Source organism: Apium graveolens, chromosome 10 (assembly GCF_009905375.1).
Source record: "Apium graveolens cultivar Ventura chromosome 10, ASM990537v1, whole genome shotgun sequence".
NCBI lineage: Eukaryota > Viridiplantae > Streptophyta > Magnoliopsida > Apiales > Apiaceae > Apium > Apium graveolens.
The window spans coordinates 72,842,220-72,859,035 of NC_133656.1; positions in this window are offsets into that span (position 1 = coordinate 72,842,220).

The following is a 16,816-nucleotide window of genomic DNA, read 5'->3' on the forward strand; positions in this document are numbered from 1 at the left end:
GAAAAATAAAATAAATACTAAAAATCGGAAACACACAACAAGAAAAGGGGATAGGGTTTTAAGGATCAAGACCGGGTCGTTTCCCTGGTCGAAACCGGGTCGACTCCGGGTTGATGAAGAACAGCCCCACCGGCGTTGCTCCGGTGGGTTTTTCCGGCGAGCAAAAACAGCAACGACGCCACGATTCTGGCGATATTGATCGTTCCTTATGCAACCTCGTCTTCCTGTGTTCCCAGGCGACTTTCCCCCTTCGTCCTCCTTCCGTCCTCGCCGTCCCCGACGTCGGGAGGTTCAAGAACATCGCCCGCGGCGGCGGTGCTCCGGCGACACAAAAATCTCGACCAAATTTTACAAAACCGGTGTCGTTTGACTCCATATTCGACGATCTATCCATTCCCATCAACACAATGATCAAACAACTACTGAATCTTAAAACCCGAATTCAAGAAATAAACCGAAAATTATGAATTAAAAATCGAGAATCCAAACACTAAAATCAATTATATAAACGAATAGGGAATCGAAAGAGCTTCAAAACCATTACTTACATGTTTGATTTGGTGCACAGAAACACTTCCAAAATCCGGTTTGATTCCAAGAACTCCAAACCCTAATTTCAGAGAATTGGGGATTTTCTTGATTTTTCTGATTTTTTATGATTAAGTAACTAATTAATTACTAATAATTAGATATTTATATTTATGCAAAATAATACCCCCAAATAAAATTAAGGGGCTAATTACACACCTAATAAAAATATTTGGCCCCAATTTTTATAATTTTTGGGTATTAATAATGAATTTTTAAATATCCAATAAATACAAAATAAATGTCAAAAATTCCCCAAAATTGTGAATATTACAATAATACAAAGAAAAATAAGATATGATAATTCCATGATCATATAAAAATAAAAATATGATTTTTGTGGGGGGTTTTGGTACCCGAAGGGGTCCGGAAAAGTCATTTTTCACGAAAGAGGTAAATTTGTAAAACGTCTAGGGGTTCAAAATAGCGATATGGTATAGGTTGTTTTTGGCAAAATAAGGCCAATAATTTTGTTTGAAATACGGGCTATTAAAACACTGTCTGAGCTGAACGGGTGTTGATATAAAATATATAACTTACGATAAAACACTCAATAAATATCCAAAACACGTTTGGATCAAAACAGACAACTCGTAACACATAGCAGTTAGGGTTTAATGACTCAACACATTTAATCACATAATAATACACATAATTTATCTTTATTATAATATAATATAAGCGTAATTTCTCGGTCATTACAGTTGACTTGCCTTATGTGATTGATGATGATTTCACTAGCTTCATCTTTAGACTTTAGGATATATGTCCAAGAGAACTTTGAGAAATCATCCACAATTACTAGGAAAAATCTTTTCCTTGAGATGGACAACACATTGACTGGTCCAAACAAATCCATGTGTAACAATTGCAAAGGTTCTTCAATTGTTAAATCAAGCTTCTTCTTGAATGATGCTTTGATCTTCTTTCCTTTCTGGCAGGCATCACACAATGCATCCTTAGTAAACTCCACTTTATGAATACCTCTAACCAGTTCTTTCTTGACCAGCTCATTCATGGTCTTGAAGTTTAGATGAGACAGCTTGTTGTGCCATAGCCAACTTTCATCTTGACTTGCTTTACTGAGAAAACAAGTGACAGATTCTGCATTTAATGAGTTGAAGTCAGCTAGATACATATTCCTTTTTCTCACTCCAGTGAGAACCACTTTGTTGCTCTTTTTGTTTGTCACAACACAGGCTTCTGAACTGAAAGTTACTGAGTGTCCCTTATCACAAAGCTGGTTGATACTCAACAAATTATGCTTGAGACCATCCACTAGGGCAACCTCTTCAATGATGACATTGTCTTTTGAAATTAAGCCATATCCCATAGTGTAACCCTTGCTGTCATCTCCAAAAGTAATACTTGGGCCAGCTCTTTCCTCGAACTCAGTGAGCAGGGTAGAATCTCCGGTCATGTGCCTTGACCCACCACTATCCAGATACCAAATATCCTTTCTGTTTCCCTGCACACATCAAAATCAAATCAAGTTGATTTTGGTACCCAAGTTTCCTTGGTTCCTGCCTTGTTAGCTTTCTTCTTTGGTTTCTTAGGTTTGATCTCATTTGACTTGGGAATTTCTGATTCATCCTTAGTCATCTGAGTTGGACCTTTGAAACCAGTCATTAGAATAGAATTGTCATGCACATTTTGATTAACAAGAAAAGGCATGCTATTTGCAAACATGTTATTTCAGTAAGGCAAGCTGAATGGCATTTGAGGCATACTAAATGCAGCATAATAAGGATTAGGTGCAAATGGCATATTAGAAAATTGTGCATTCATATTCTGAGAAGATATAGCATTCATAGGCATGGTAGGCATGGCAGTCATGTTGGGAAAAGAAGAGGGTGCAGACATAGGAGTAGGCATGACAAGTTTGCAATTAACAGGCAGATGATTAACACTACCACACCTAAAACAGATTTTTCTTGGAGCATATTTATCAGGTGTGTAGTTGTTATGCTTGTTAATTCCTACTTTCCCATTTCTATTGTTTTTCTTTTTAGCTTCTGTTTTAACCTCAATCTTTTCTAATATTTCATTCAATTGCTTGATGGACATATGACCAATATTAACTTTCTTTTCCTTTCTGACTTGACTTGATTCTCCTGGAATAAAGTTCTTAGAGACTGCTCGATATTTCTCATTCAATTTAGCTAACTTATCTTTGCTAACAGGTTTACTCACAGCCGAAGGATGTGGCTCTTTATCACACGACGGATAATCCTTTTGATTATTCGATGGATGATTTTTATCATCCGTCGAGTCCACATCTGTCAACAATCCTTCAACCAAATTGGATTTAAGCTTCTCTTTACTCTTCTTCCAGGCTGCATCACAAAAGGACTCAATACCTTGAACTTTAGTGATTTGAGCATGAACATCTTTGGATGATTTCCATGCCTTGATCACTTCATGTTCTCGTTCAGGATGCTTATTTGGAATCTCTTCTTTCTTCAAGGACTCAGTTAATTCATCCTTAGCAATCTTACACTCAATTCTCAATTTCTCAAATTCAATAAACTGAGACTCTAGCACATTATTCCTCTCATTCAAAAACAAGTTAATTTATTTAATTTTAGCATTTTCCTTAGTGAGGGACTTAAGTATAACACGCAGGTGATATAATTCTGTGGACATGTCATTTATTGCATCCTAGACTCAGCTTTAGATAAATGTGTTAGGTTAGTGGTGATTACCTGATTGCTTGAAGAGCTTGTTTCTGTTTCATCATTTGTTTGAGCAACTCGAAGTATTTATGTTTATAGTCAACAGGCTCAAACTTCTTCTTGTTATAATCAGACTTTCTACACTCACTGGAAAAATGCCCTGCCAAGCCACATTTGAAATATTTGAATTTGGATTTATCCACCATGTTTCTATTTGGCTTGGCTGCTCCAAAATTCTTTTTGAATTTGAGCTTGGAAAATCTTCTGGATAGGAATGCTAGATGTTCATCAATATCATCCATGTCATCTTGGCTCAAGTGATTTTTCATTTTTAGCTACCAGCCCTTTACCCTTGCTTTCATAGACCTTTGATGTAGACTCAACAGCTTCTACCTTCATCTCTTTCTCCTTCTCTAACTCAGCAACCAATGCTATGGATCCTCTTTTTCCTCTTCCTTTCTCCATCCTCTCATCTTGCTCTATTTCAAGCTCATAAGTTTTCAGGATGCCATACAGTCTCTCTAAGGTGAATTCCCAATAATCCTGTGAATTTCTCAATGAGACTGTCATTGGCTTCCACTCCTTTGGAAGAGATCTAAGGAACTTGAGGTTAGAGTCTTTTGTTTGATAGACTCTTCCATGCAACTTCAGAGCATTTAGTAGCTTTTGAAATCTACTAAAAATATCAGTGAGATACTCACTTTCTTTACGGTGAATGCTCATATTGCTAAATCAGTAGCTGTATCTTGTTCTCCCTTACTTGCTCAGTACCATCACAAATAATCTGGGTTGTGTCCCAAACCACTTTGGCTATTTTACAGTTAATAATGTTATCAAACATATCACCATCAACTCCATTGAACAATATATTCATGGCCTTCTTATCTTTCTTGACTTGCTCAATATCAGGGTCTGACCATTCATGCCTAGGTTTTGGAACAGATGGATCATTGCCAGTTGCAGCTCTCGTTGGTACATGAGGAGCTCTTTCTATGCAATCCACATAGGCCTCATCTTGGGAAAGAAGATGTAGGTGCATCTTTACCTTCCAGTGGTGATAATTATCTTTGTCCAAAAATGGAATTTTGACTCCAACATCCTTCTTGTTCATCTTGTTGTTTGTTGTGATCTTTACACTCTTTGTACTTCAAGAGCTTGCTCTGATACCAATTGTTATTCCCTAACAATACAACAAGAATTACAGAAGGGGGGTTGAATGTAACTCTGACTACTTTTTCATATTTTAAAACAGTTCTAACTTGATAAATATAACAGTGTTTGATTAGCAGTTGAGCGGAATAAAAAGATGATAGAAATCAAAACACTAGGTAGTAAAAACAAAAGGTTTTAAGAATTTCTGGTGGATTCGAAAGTATCCACCAGGTATATATATATATATATATAAAATGAGAACCCTGTGAAGCTTGAAAAGCTCACAGCTGCTTACAAGTTTGAACAACTAAACTACAAAGAAATGCTTGCAGGATTTAGCTTGATATGTTTCTCTGAAAATATATCTGCTTAGTTAATTGTTCTACTCGCTACACTTGGTTTATATGTCACCAAGTTTACATGACAATAAGACAAGATAATAAAATAAAACATATTTAGTCTAACTCCATGCTACTTCACTACTCTATTCCAGCATCTTTGAATATCTTCACAATTGCATGGAAATGGTAATGCTTCTTTGTTCTCAAATTCCTACTTAACAGACTGCCACATTCCTTTTGCAAACACCCGACACATGTAAATGTGTTGTCACTGTCAACAACTATTTGAATTTGATCATTCGTCGGGTCTATGCTTGTCATCCGTCGGGAAGCTTTGTTGATCACCCGTCGGGAGTCTTGTAGATCATCCGTCGGGTGTCTGTTTGTCACTTGACTCCATTTCACTTATACAGAATTACAAAAATCTCATATTTACAATTAATCAACCTTTTCAGTATATCAATCTAGTAGTCAACATGACGTGCAAATTCCTAAGCAATCTACTTGACTAATACATGTTGTTTGCAGAGATGTGCTACATTTCTTATTATTACATAAGCTACTCACTCGATGAATGTTAATCTGTCATCTGTCGGGACTGTAAAGTTCATCTGTCGGGACTATATTAGATCATCCATCGAGTGCTACAAAATTCACTAAGTTAAATCTACTAAGGTGATTTGTTTAACTTATCATCAAGTTCACAATATATTTCTAACACCATTACATGCTAAGGTTAAGAACGAAAAGGCTATTGAATGAAGTACTTAATAAAGTTAGAATCCCATGTTGGTGTCATATATTATTCAACTCTCTTTAATCTCTTTAGTTAATGTTCTCTAGTATAATTCTCAATAGTTAATCGTAGTATAATCAAAACCCAAATTGTTATTCGTCTTAGCATTGAATAATAGCCATATCATTGTTGTATAAGTGCATAAATCACAAGTTAACCTAAACCAGTCTCTGAGGGAACGAACTAGAAATAATTCGATATTAATTGCGATCGCGTATACTTGCGTGAAATATTAACGCGTGTTTAGCGACTAATAGTGCTCTATATAAAGCACAGACTAGGTTCATGCTATATATATTGCGATATTGTTATATCTTTTGCATAACCTAGTAGCTCTCAAGGACATTTGTTCATCCTTTTGAGATAGTATGATTGTAATAAGTTTTTATCAGTCAATATAAAAACTATTAATTTTGTTGAAGCTTTGTCAAATTGATTGTATTAACTGTATTCACCCCCCTACAGTTGATTAAGGGCCTAACAATTGGTATCAGAGCTTGCTGTGAACGTACAAACAGTTTAAGATCTGAAGATTAATCAACCATGTCAGACAAAGGAGAAGAAGAAACACATAACCTGAATCTGAAGCCACAACCCCCAGCCACATCACAAATAAGCAGCAACATGAGTAGGTATGAAGCAATCAAGGTGCCCATCCTGAAAGTACATGAATATCCAATTTGAAAAGTCAGGATGACCATGTGCTTGGAAGCCACAAATCCTGAATATCTAAACAGGATCTATGATGGTCCTCACAAACCAATGAAGGTAGCTGTTTTGGTTGCAGGAGAACCAGAGAAGATGATAGATAAAGACAGGAAGGACTACTCTCCTGAAGATATTTCATCTATCATGAAGGATGTTAAGGTCAGACACATCCTGTATAACAGTATTGATAGTATTATGTCCAATAGAGTCATTGGATATAAGACATCAAAAGAGATATGGGATACTTTAGAAGTAAAGTGTCAATGTACAACTGATATCAAGAAGAACAAGAGGACAGTACTTACTTAAGAATATGAGCACTTTGACTCAAGGGATAATGAGTCCTTAACTGAGATCGATGACAGATTTCAAAAGTTGTTGAATGACTTATCCCTTATCGACAAAGAATATGATTTGGAGGAATCAAACCTGAAGTTCCTACTTGCTCTTCCTGATAAGTGGGACTATAAGGTCACATCAATAAGGGATAAATATGAACTTGATGAAACTCCTCTAGATGAGATCTACTGAATTTTGAAAACTCATGAACTAGAGACGGAGCAAAGAAGCAAGAGGAAAGGATCAAAAGCTAGACCAGTTGCACTCAAATTTGAAGAGAAGTCAGAGGAGAAAGCTAGGAGGAAAAGCTACTCCAAAGGGAAAACCATGATTGCTAAGTCATATACTGAATCATCAAATTATGATGATGACTCAAATCCTGATATTGAATTAGATACTGACAGTGATCATAAAAATAATGAAGATATGGAACAAATGGCTGCCCTACTGGTTAAAAGCTTCAAGAAGATGGTCTACAAGAACTTCAGGAAAGGGAGAAGATTTTCCAGGAAAGGCTCCAGTTTCACATACTCTGATAAGAGGAACAACAGGAGAAATAAGGAATCAGGATCTGGAAAACTTGACAAGTCAAAAGAGAGATGTTACAACTGTGATGGAATTGGACACTTTGCAGATGACTGCAGAAAACCCAGAGCTGAGAAGAAACAAGCCTTGATCTCAAGGAAGAGAAACTGGGATGATTCATCAGACTCAAATGATGAAGTGAATTATGCTCTCATGGCAAAAGCTGATGCTGAGAATGACAATGCTGAATTAAAGATACCTCAGTCTACTCTTATTTTTGATACTGATGATATCTATGAGTTAAGATTATTTCTTAAGTCTTTGCATGTTAGTTTTAGGGATCAAACCTTAGAGAACAATAAAATCAAGAGTGAAAACTATATGCTAAAGAAAAGGAATGATTACCTAGAAGCTGAGTTGTTTCCATGCTAGAAATTCAAAAAGAAAGAGATTATGTTGTTTATGTTAAAGAAAAATTGTTAGAAAAATAATGCATATCTAGAAAATGAGCTAGCTAAAGAAAGAGAAGTCATTAAACTTTGGACTAACTCAGGAAAATCAACTCAGGAAATTCTAGAGATTAGTTGTTGAGGATCAGGATTAGGATACTCAGCTAGATCTAATTCTGGTAAGGAAAGTGGAAAAGAAACTGAAATAACAGAACCAATAAAAACTGATAGCAAGGTCAAATTGAACAAGGTTCAAATAAAGACAATTAAGTTTAATCCTAGTGCTAATTTTGTTAAGTCAATTCATGATGAAGGTACTACCTCAGCACCTAGATCAAACTTAATTACTGAAAAGAGTGAACAAGTTCACACAAACTCAGTAAATATTGGTTCAATGACTCAGAAATAGCTTAAGCAAAAGTTAAAAGATCTACACATGAAAGACAAGAGGAAAAGGTCTAGGAAAAATAGGAATAGCAAGGTAGGTGTTAATAAGAATGGAAATTATGTAACCCCGCCTAATGTACCTAGAAAGACATGTTCAAACTATGGTAACAGTAATCATTTTTCTAATTCTTGCAAGAAGAATAGAATGATAAGTACTGTTTCTTCCAAATCAGAGTTTAGGAATAAAATAATTAAATATAAACCATAGAGTCCTTATTTTTATTATGGAACTGTTTGGCATTCTATTTATACATGTAAAGAGTGTCACAATTTGTATTATGATTATTATAAACTGTAACTCTCTTTAATTAAAGAAAAATCTAAATCTGCATGTATAAATACTGATAGTAAGAATGTTAACATAAATTCTGATATGAAGTAATCTACTGCATATGTTAACAAACTTAAAAAGACCAAAGGATCCAAGCAAGTCCGGGTCCTTGAAAACAATAAATGATTCAAATTACCAATTTCAGGGTGACATGACGAATGTTCTAGTCTTGGACAGTGGATGCTCAGGACATATGACTGGTTATAAATCCCTGCTATCAGAATTTGAGGAGAAGGTTGGCCCAAGCGTTTCTTATGGAGATAACAACTTAGGAAAAATTTTGGGATATGGCAAAATCAAAGTTAGAAATATCATCATTGAAAATGTAGCTCTAGTTGCAAGACTCAATCATAATCTGATTAGTGTGAGTCAAATCTGTGACAGAGGTTACCATGTCAACTTTTATAAGGAGCATTGTGAAATTATCAGTAAGTCTAATGGCAAGATCACATTGACTGGTGTGAGATATGGTAGTTTATATGAAGCCAGGGTCTCCACAAGAATTGATAATTCAAAAGTTTGTCTACTGAGTAGAGCATCTGTGGAAGACAGCCGAAACTAGCATAAAAAACATTCTCACCTAAACTTCAACAATATTAATGAACTTGTAAGGAAAGATCTTGTGAGAGGACTGCCCAATGTAGTGTTTACTCCTGAGGGCTTATGTGATTCATGCCATAAAGCCAAGCAAAGGAAAACTTCTTTCAAGAGTTTTAGGTCACACAACACTATAGAAAGGGGTTGAATATAGTGTTTATACAATCCAATCGATTTAGAACACAAGTATGTAACAGTAATCAAGTTTATTCAATATAATAAGCACTGTTACAAAGTAGGTTAAACTACTCTCTCGGTGATGAACAATATCACTAAGAGCTGCTAGTGTTACAATGAATAATCTTTCTCGTGAATGATAACACATATAGTGTAAACCCTATCTGTGTTTATATAGTACACAATTACAAGATATCTTCTAATTGATATGAAATATATCTCTTCCTAAAATATATCAATCAGATATTATCTTCTACAAGTATTCTATTCGTCCAACTCCTAAAGCATATCTTCCTTTATTTTAGTCCAGATCCTCTCCTAGAAATCAGCCGCACTTTACTTCTGAAGCATATCCTTCCTTAAGTTCTGATATCACAAGTTCTGATAACTTAAGTTCTGATATCTTCCTGTCTCCAGTAAATCCTGATTTCTAGTAAATCCTGATAAGTCATGATATTAAGTTCAGAAATTAAACAAATCAGATTAGACATGACATCAGAAATATATCTAACAATCTCCCCCAACTTGTAAATTATGAAAAATATACAAGTTAATAGATTTGATGATGTCAAAAATATTTAAGTACAAATGTAATGAGAGTTTATTTAGACAACTAACTACAACTTACAGTCCTTGCAGCTTTTACCAATCTTACTGAATCAACCTAAATCCAAAATGATTCTTCACAAAGTTTGATATCAGCTTTTCTTCTGCATTTCTCAGGACTTGAGCTAATGTAGCCTTGACTTGCTTCAGTTCTTCATCTTGACTTCCAATCTGGTAGATGGCAGTCCTAAGTGCTGAAATGTGATTTCTTCCAATCCATCACCAAGTCTTATAACTCTGGGATGTGAAGAGTCTCCATTGTAGCTTAGACATTTTTCTTTCAGAATAACTTCCATCTTAGCAGAATTCTTCTTCATTGGAATTTCTCTTCCATCATCTTCAGCTATATTTGGAATAAATTCGGCAACCCTTGATCCAGAGATTCTGTCTTTATCCCTTATGGTCTTCATCATGAAATTTGACCATTTTCTGGTAACCTCAGACTTTAACTCCAAAAGATAATGAAAGAATTGAAGTTCTTTAAGAGATTTGTTCAGCATATTTGATTCTGACATTCGGTATGTTCTTCCATCTTTAAGAAATATAATCAGCTTTTCCTTGACATTACTATATCATGAGCATCCAGTACCACTTGAACAAATATAACCTTGTCAAGGTGTTTCTGTGTAACTTCCTCAAGTGGTTTGTCAGTTAATAAAAATGGATCTTTGATAGTTACGTCAACTCTTGTTTTGATCTTGGCTTCACTTGATTCTAACCCAGATCCGTCTCTTGCTTCTCTGGCATTCAATCCAACAGTCATGAAATCAGATAGCAGTTGACTTTTCTTAGGATCTGATGGTTTAACATTTTTCCATAGGAGTTTCTTCTTATCAGTAACTGTCATCTTGTTCAAATCAATTGAGCTCTGTCAGAGGTTGAAGTCTTGATGACTTGTTCAGGATTTGCAGACTCTTCTATAGCTTGCTGTTCTGAAATATCTTCACTCTGAACAACTTGAGCTATGTCAGAGGTTGTCTTAGATACTTCTGTCATCTTTCTTCTTTTCAGAGTTTCAACAGTTTCATCTTCTGCAGTAGCATCATCAAAGACTTCAATCAACTTGCATACATGATCCATCAGAATTTGAGGAATCTTCATTTCCTGTTTCTTGCCCGTCTCCCCAACTTTTCCTTTTCCCTTGTCTTTAGGATCAGTAGTAGTTAGAGATCTAGTACTTGATCTAGGAAACTCTGTGGCAGATCTTTCTTTTATCACAATACCTTTCTCTTTAGGTGTGGGAGGCTTCTTTGCATTAGAAGCTTTAGATTTAGGATTTTTCTTCTCAGCAGCAAATCAAGCTTTTTTTTCCTTTAAAGTCTCTAAATCCATTCCAGGATTATGCTTCAGAAACAATCTTTTAGCAATTTCTTCATCAAGAGTCTGAATCTTGGGATCCTTATAGTAGACAGTAGTATCCCTTCCTTTAAGCTTCAGAGTTTGTAAAAACTTCTGAGAATCTTGACTTCCAGATTGAATCAGAACATCAGACTTTTTCATCAGAATTTGATTATCAGAACTTGCTATCAGAGTTTGAGCATTCACAACTTCAGAACTTGAATTCTTCTGTATAGAAGATTTGCTAGAATCAGAAATTAGTTTTTGTGAAGAAACTTTGCTACTTTGCTTGCCTTGACCTTGACCTTTTCCCTTGCTAGGGTTTCCCTGGTCATCTTCAGAATCATCCTTTTTCTTCAGTGATTTGCTAATTGAGCATTTGGACTTAACTACCTTCTCCCCCTTTTTGGCATCATCTGACAGAAGTAGAGAAAGAAGAAGTTCCACTGAAGATTGGATTTCATTGAGCTGTTTCTGTTGAGAGGCTTGATTCAGTTTGAACTTCCTCAATAGCTTCCACTTTTTCATGAATCGGTCTGATAAACCTATTCTTGTCTAGCTTGAGTATCAGGTTCAGTTTATCAGCATTTTCCTGAAGTTTATCAACCTTTTCATGAGTCTTGGAGTGTAGACCTTGAAGATTTTTAGTACTGAGAGCAGTAACTTTAAGTTGTTGCTTAAAATCAGAACTTGTCAGCAACTCATCAGCTTTTAAAATATGCTCTGACAGAACATATGAGCTAGGAATGAAGTTAGGTTCATTCCACTTCTTTGTCCACTCAACTCCTCTGAAAGTTTCCTCCCATGGAACAGGAGCATCTTCTTCAACAAACTTAAGCAGTGCCTCCTTCCCAAGAATTGGAGCATTTACTGGAGCACTTGCTGGAGCACTATCTCCAGAATATGATACAATCCCATCATTTTCTGATAACAGCAGAGTGTGTGTTACTGAAGGAGATCCTGGAGCTTCTGTTTCCAAATTCTGATCTTCAGGTTCCAAATCCAGAATTGGAGTATTAGGAATTTCAGCATTTAATGGAGAAACAGGTGGAGTTGACACTTGTGCTGGTGGTGCTTCCAGAAACAAGACAGTTGGAATATTCAGCCTGTGAATGTCAATTTCAGGACTTAATCCTAAATCTTCAACTATAGCAGTTTCTTTGAGTGGAGAGATAAGAGGTGTGATCACTGTGTCATGAACAGTGTCTTCAGGTGCTGGATGGTCTTCAATTACAATAGGTTCTGATGAGATCAGAGATTCCTGATCCCCTTCCTCAGCTTCTTCAACATCCTCATATTGAGCTTGTGTAATTTTCACACCTGCTCTCTTCTTCTTTGATCTGTACTTTGGTTGTGAAGGGGTTGCTTGAGTAGCATCAGAACTTGAAAGTCTTTTTCTTTTCAAAATCCCAGAACCCTCAGCTTCATTCTATTTCTGAGGAGTTACCTCTTCAGCTTCTACCTCCTTTTGAAAAATTATATTTTCAGCTTCTTTTGGCACAGGTTCTGATGCAGGAACCTGGACTTGATCATCCTCATCAGATTCATCCCTCAGAATAATCCTTCTTCTTCTCCTTCGTGGAGATTTAGGCATAGAGATAGTCCTTTCAGGTCTAGAGGATTTGTCAGATTTTACAACTGGCCCCTTTTGAGAAGTACCAGAGGTTGGTTTGGATTTGAGAGGTGAGGTTCTGATAGTAGGTGCTGATGAATATGGTTGAGAGGATTGTGCTGGTTGAAAGTAGGTTCTGATGGGAGGCTGTGGTTGAGTATTGGAAGGTTGTGTAGGTGGAGGTTGTGCTGGTGCTACATCAGGGTATATGGTACTGTATGTGTGAGGATCAGAATTTACTAAGAACTGTTTTACAGATTGAGGAATTTGGAGGGGTCTTAGTACATTCTTCTTATTATTAGCAGATAATAAGTATGTGAAAGCCCTTTTGTGAAGTTTAAAGGGTTCAATTGTCTCATTAAAGTTTTGAGGTGCATCAGAACAACAGAAATTATATATAAGCTGACAAAATCTAGCAAAATATACTGTGTTGCTATCTTCTTTCATCCTATCACCTATAAAACCCAAAATAGCATTAGTATAATCAAAATGAGTTTGATTAAGAAGGGCATACCCAATTTGCTGACTCATTATTGGAATAACATCAAAGTTGGAGCATTTGTTGGCAAAGGCCTTGGTAATACAGTCGAAAAAGAAGCTCAACTCCCTCCTGATGTAGGGCCTCTTCAATTGTCTCAGCTTGGACAAATATTTTTCATACCCAAGATTTGCCATCATATTTTGAAGAGCTGACTCCCCAACTTGTGAACTGAAAGTACAGTTTTCTGGTAAATGCAATGCTTGTCAAACAGTGGACAAGGTTACCAAGTGCTCATCTTCCCCTATTGTAAAAATGATGCTTGGGGACCCATTTTCACCACCATCATCATAAACTCCCGACCTCCAAAACTCCAAAATTTTCTTGCCTGCGAGAATCTGTGGTTGGGTCAGAGCATACCCAATTTCACTTCGAGATAGAAAGTCTTGAATGAAGTGAAGCTCTGAAGGAGCCTCGTCCTTGTTGAGAATAACCATGTAGTTGTTGGGAACAAACTTGGCTCCATCATAGATAAGGTCCTTTGGTGCCATGTCTGTGAGAAACTAAGTGAAAAGTTATGTGTTTGCAAGGTGTTTAAAAAAATGCCTGTAAGAAAGTCCGTCAGAAAATAGAGAGAAAAAGAGAGAGAGAGAGGGTAAAAGAAATAAGAGATAAGATAAGAGAGAAGTTAAAAGATTTGATAATCTTTTATCTCTAATATTTATACTCTTTCCACTCAACGACTCTTTTTGGAAGTAAAACCAACATTTTACACATGGCAGCATGTAAACAGTCAAAACATTATTAGTGGGCACGGTAAACGTGCAGTAATTATTGCTCACATGCGGTTACCAAAACAAACACGCAACCCATTAACCAAATGATTATCACTATTTTTATCTCACTTAATTACTTTCCTGTGAAATATAATCGTTATAGTAAATACTAAAAATAAGTCAAGCAATTAAAATGTGACACGTAAGCATCAGAGTTTGCATCAGAACTTGACTTTTATCAGAATTTAACGGTCATCAGAACATGGCTTCTGTACTCAAAAAGTAAATGACTGTTTCTGTGATTCTTCACACAAATACTGACTGGTATCTTCAGAGTTTAATCATCAAAATATAATTAGAACTTGTCCTCAGAATTTATAAAAATAATACTTAACTGTTTATCAGAAATAACTTAATCACTACAGTAATTTTCATCATTCATATGGAGTGATAGTGTGTGTATGTGCAAATGATCAAATAAGTATTAAAGTCTAATAAACTTCAGTATATCTTAGAAATAAGGCATAACTAAGAAAAATGCTTAAAATCTATCTTGAATTGTGAAGTCTACTGTAGAATAAAGTTATGCAAGAATCCACCTCAACTGTTTGTGCTTATTTTATGCATCTTTTGAAATTCTTTAGACAGTGGCTTCTCAGTGTAAATGAGTTACAACTGCCATCAGAATTTATGCTATTATCAGAATATTTTTCCAGTAATCAGAGAATGTGAAAAATCACCAAGAAAAATCAATTTGCTTTTCTAATGCATATAACTTAATACCAGCAATGCACTTGGATCTTCCCTCTCACATATTTACTCTAGATCTCAAAGGAGTACTTGATTTCAATTTTTCTTTTCTTTTGTTTTCTTCAGATAAGTGAGGCTTATCAAGCATGTAGTTCATCCTTAAGATTTACTGACATCAGAATTTGACAGATAAGAAGCAATAATCTAGTTTGTGACTTAGTAATAAGATACACAAAGTAAATTTGACTAAGATCAAAATCAGAATTTGCTTGTGTTATTGATTTCCACATAAACAACTAATTCAAACATGGGATACATAGTTTGTTAAAGACTACTAAGTCAACATCTAACAAGATAATCCTCATTGGATTGAATAGTCACAGAACATTCAAAACACTTTCAGAGTTTATAGAATCACATCAGATAACAAGCAGTGTTTAATATGTAACAATTTAAGCACATATTTCATTGAGATAAGAAAATCTGTAAATACTGATCATAAAGTCTGATGTATGAGAACAAAAACTAAACAGATTTTGAGAAAGAACCTGAAACCATTCCAAGTTCATTTACCAGTCTTGTAAAAGTAGCTTCACATAGTGGTTTTGTGAAAATATCTGCTAGTTGTTGATCTGTTGGAAAAAAAATACAATTCCTCTATACCTTCCATCACATGTTCCCTTATGAAATGGTACCTAATGCTGATGTGCTTTGTCATTGAGTGTTGAACTGGATTTCCTGTCATAGCAATATCACTTTGATTATCACAGTAAATAGGTATTTTAGAAAATTCTAACCGAGAGTCCAGTAGCTGATCCTTCAACCAAAGAATCTGTGCACAACAGCTTCCTGCATCAATATATTCTGCTTCTGCAGTTAATGTGGAAATTGATTTCTATTTCTTGCTAAACCAAGAAACCAATCTGCCTCTAAGAAATTGGCAGCTTCCACTAGTGCTTTTCCTGTCTATTTTGCATCCTGCAAAATCTGCATCTGAGTAACCTATTAGCTTAAAATCTGATTCCCTGGGATACCACAATCCTAGATTAGTTGTACCCTTGAGGTACTTGAAAATTCTTTTCACAACTATTAGATGAGGTTCTCTTGGATCAGCCTGAAATCTTGCACAAAGACAGGTAGCATACATGATATCAGGTCTACCTACAGTTTAATAGAGTAAAGAGCCAATCATACCTCTGTAGTTAGTAATATATACTAATGCTCTAGTATCTTTTTCCAACTTGGTGGCAGTGGCCATGTGAGTTGATGCAGTAGAACTGTCTTGCATTCCAAACTTCTTGAGTAAATTTCTGGTGTACTTGGATTGATTTATGAAAGTACCTTCTTCAGTTTACTTGACTTGAAGTCCCAGAAAATAGCTAAGTTCTCCCATCATACTCATTTGATATCTTAAGTGCATTAATTTGGAAAATCTTTCACAAAGTTTTGCATTTGTAGAGCTAAAGATGATATCATCAACATATATCTGTACCAAAAGTAAGTCCTTTCCATGGTTGAGGTAGAATAAAGTCTTGTCAATTGTGCCTTTGTGAAATCCACTTCCTAGAAGGAACTGAGTCAGAGTCTCATACCATGCTCTAGGAGCTTGCTTAAGACCATAAAGTGCTTTATCAAGCTTATAGACATGATTTGGAAATTTTGGATCTACAAAGCCTGGAGGTTGTTCAACATATACATTTTCTTCCAATTCTCCATTGAGAAAAGCACTTTTCACATCCATTTGAAACACTTTGAACTTCTTGTGAGCAACATAAGCCAAAAAGATTCTTATGGCTTCCAATCTAGCAACTGGAGCAAATGTTTCATCATAGTCAATACCCTCCTGTTGAGAGCAACCTTTAGCAACCAGCCTTGCTTTATTTCTTGTAATTATGCCATCACTGTCAGTTTTATTTCTGAACACCCATTTTGTACAATCAGCATCTTGAAGAGCTTCTTCCACTTTCTTTGGTTTAGTCTGAAATAGAAAAGAATGATAGAAATATTCATTTGTTGTTGATGTTCTAGTTGTGACACCTGCTTCAGGATCTCCAATTATTAAATCAGGTGTGTGTGATTTAGTCCACTTCCTTACAGATGAAGTTGATCTCTAGAATTGGATCCTCCACCA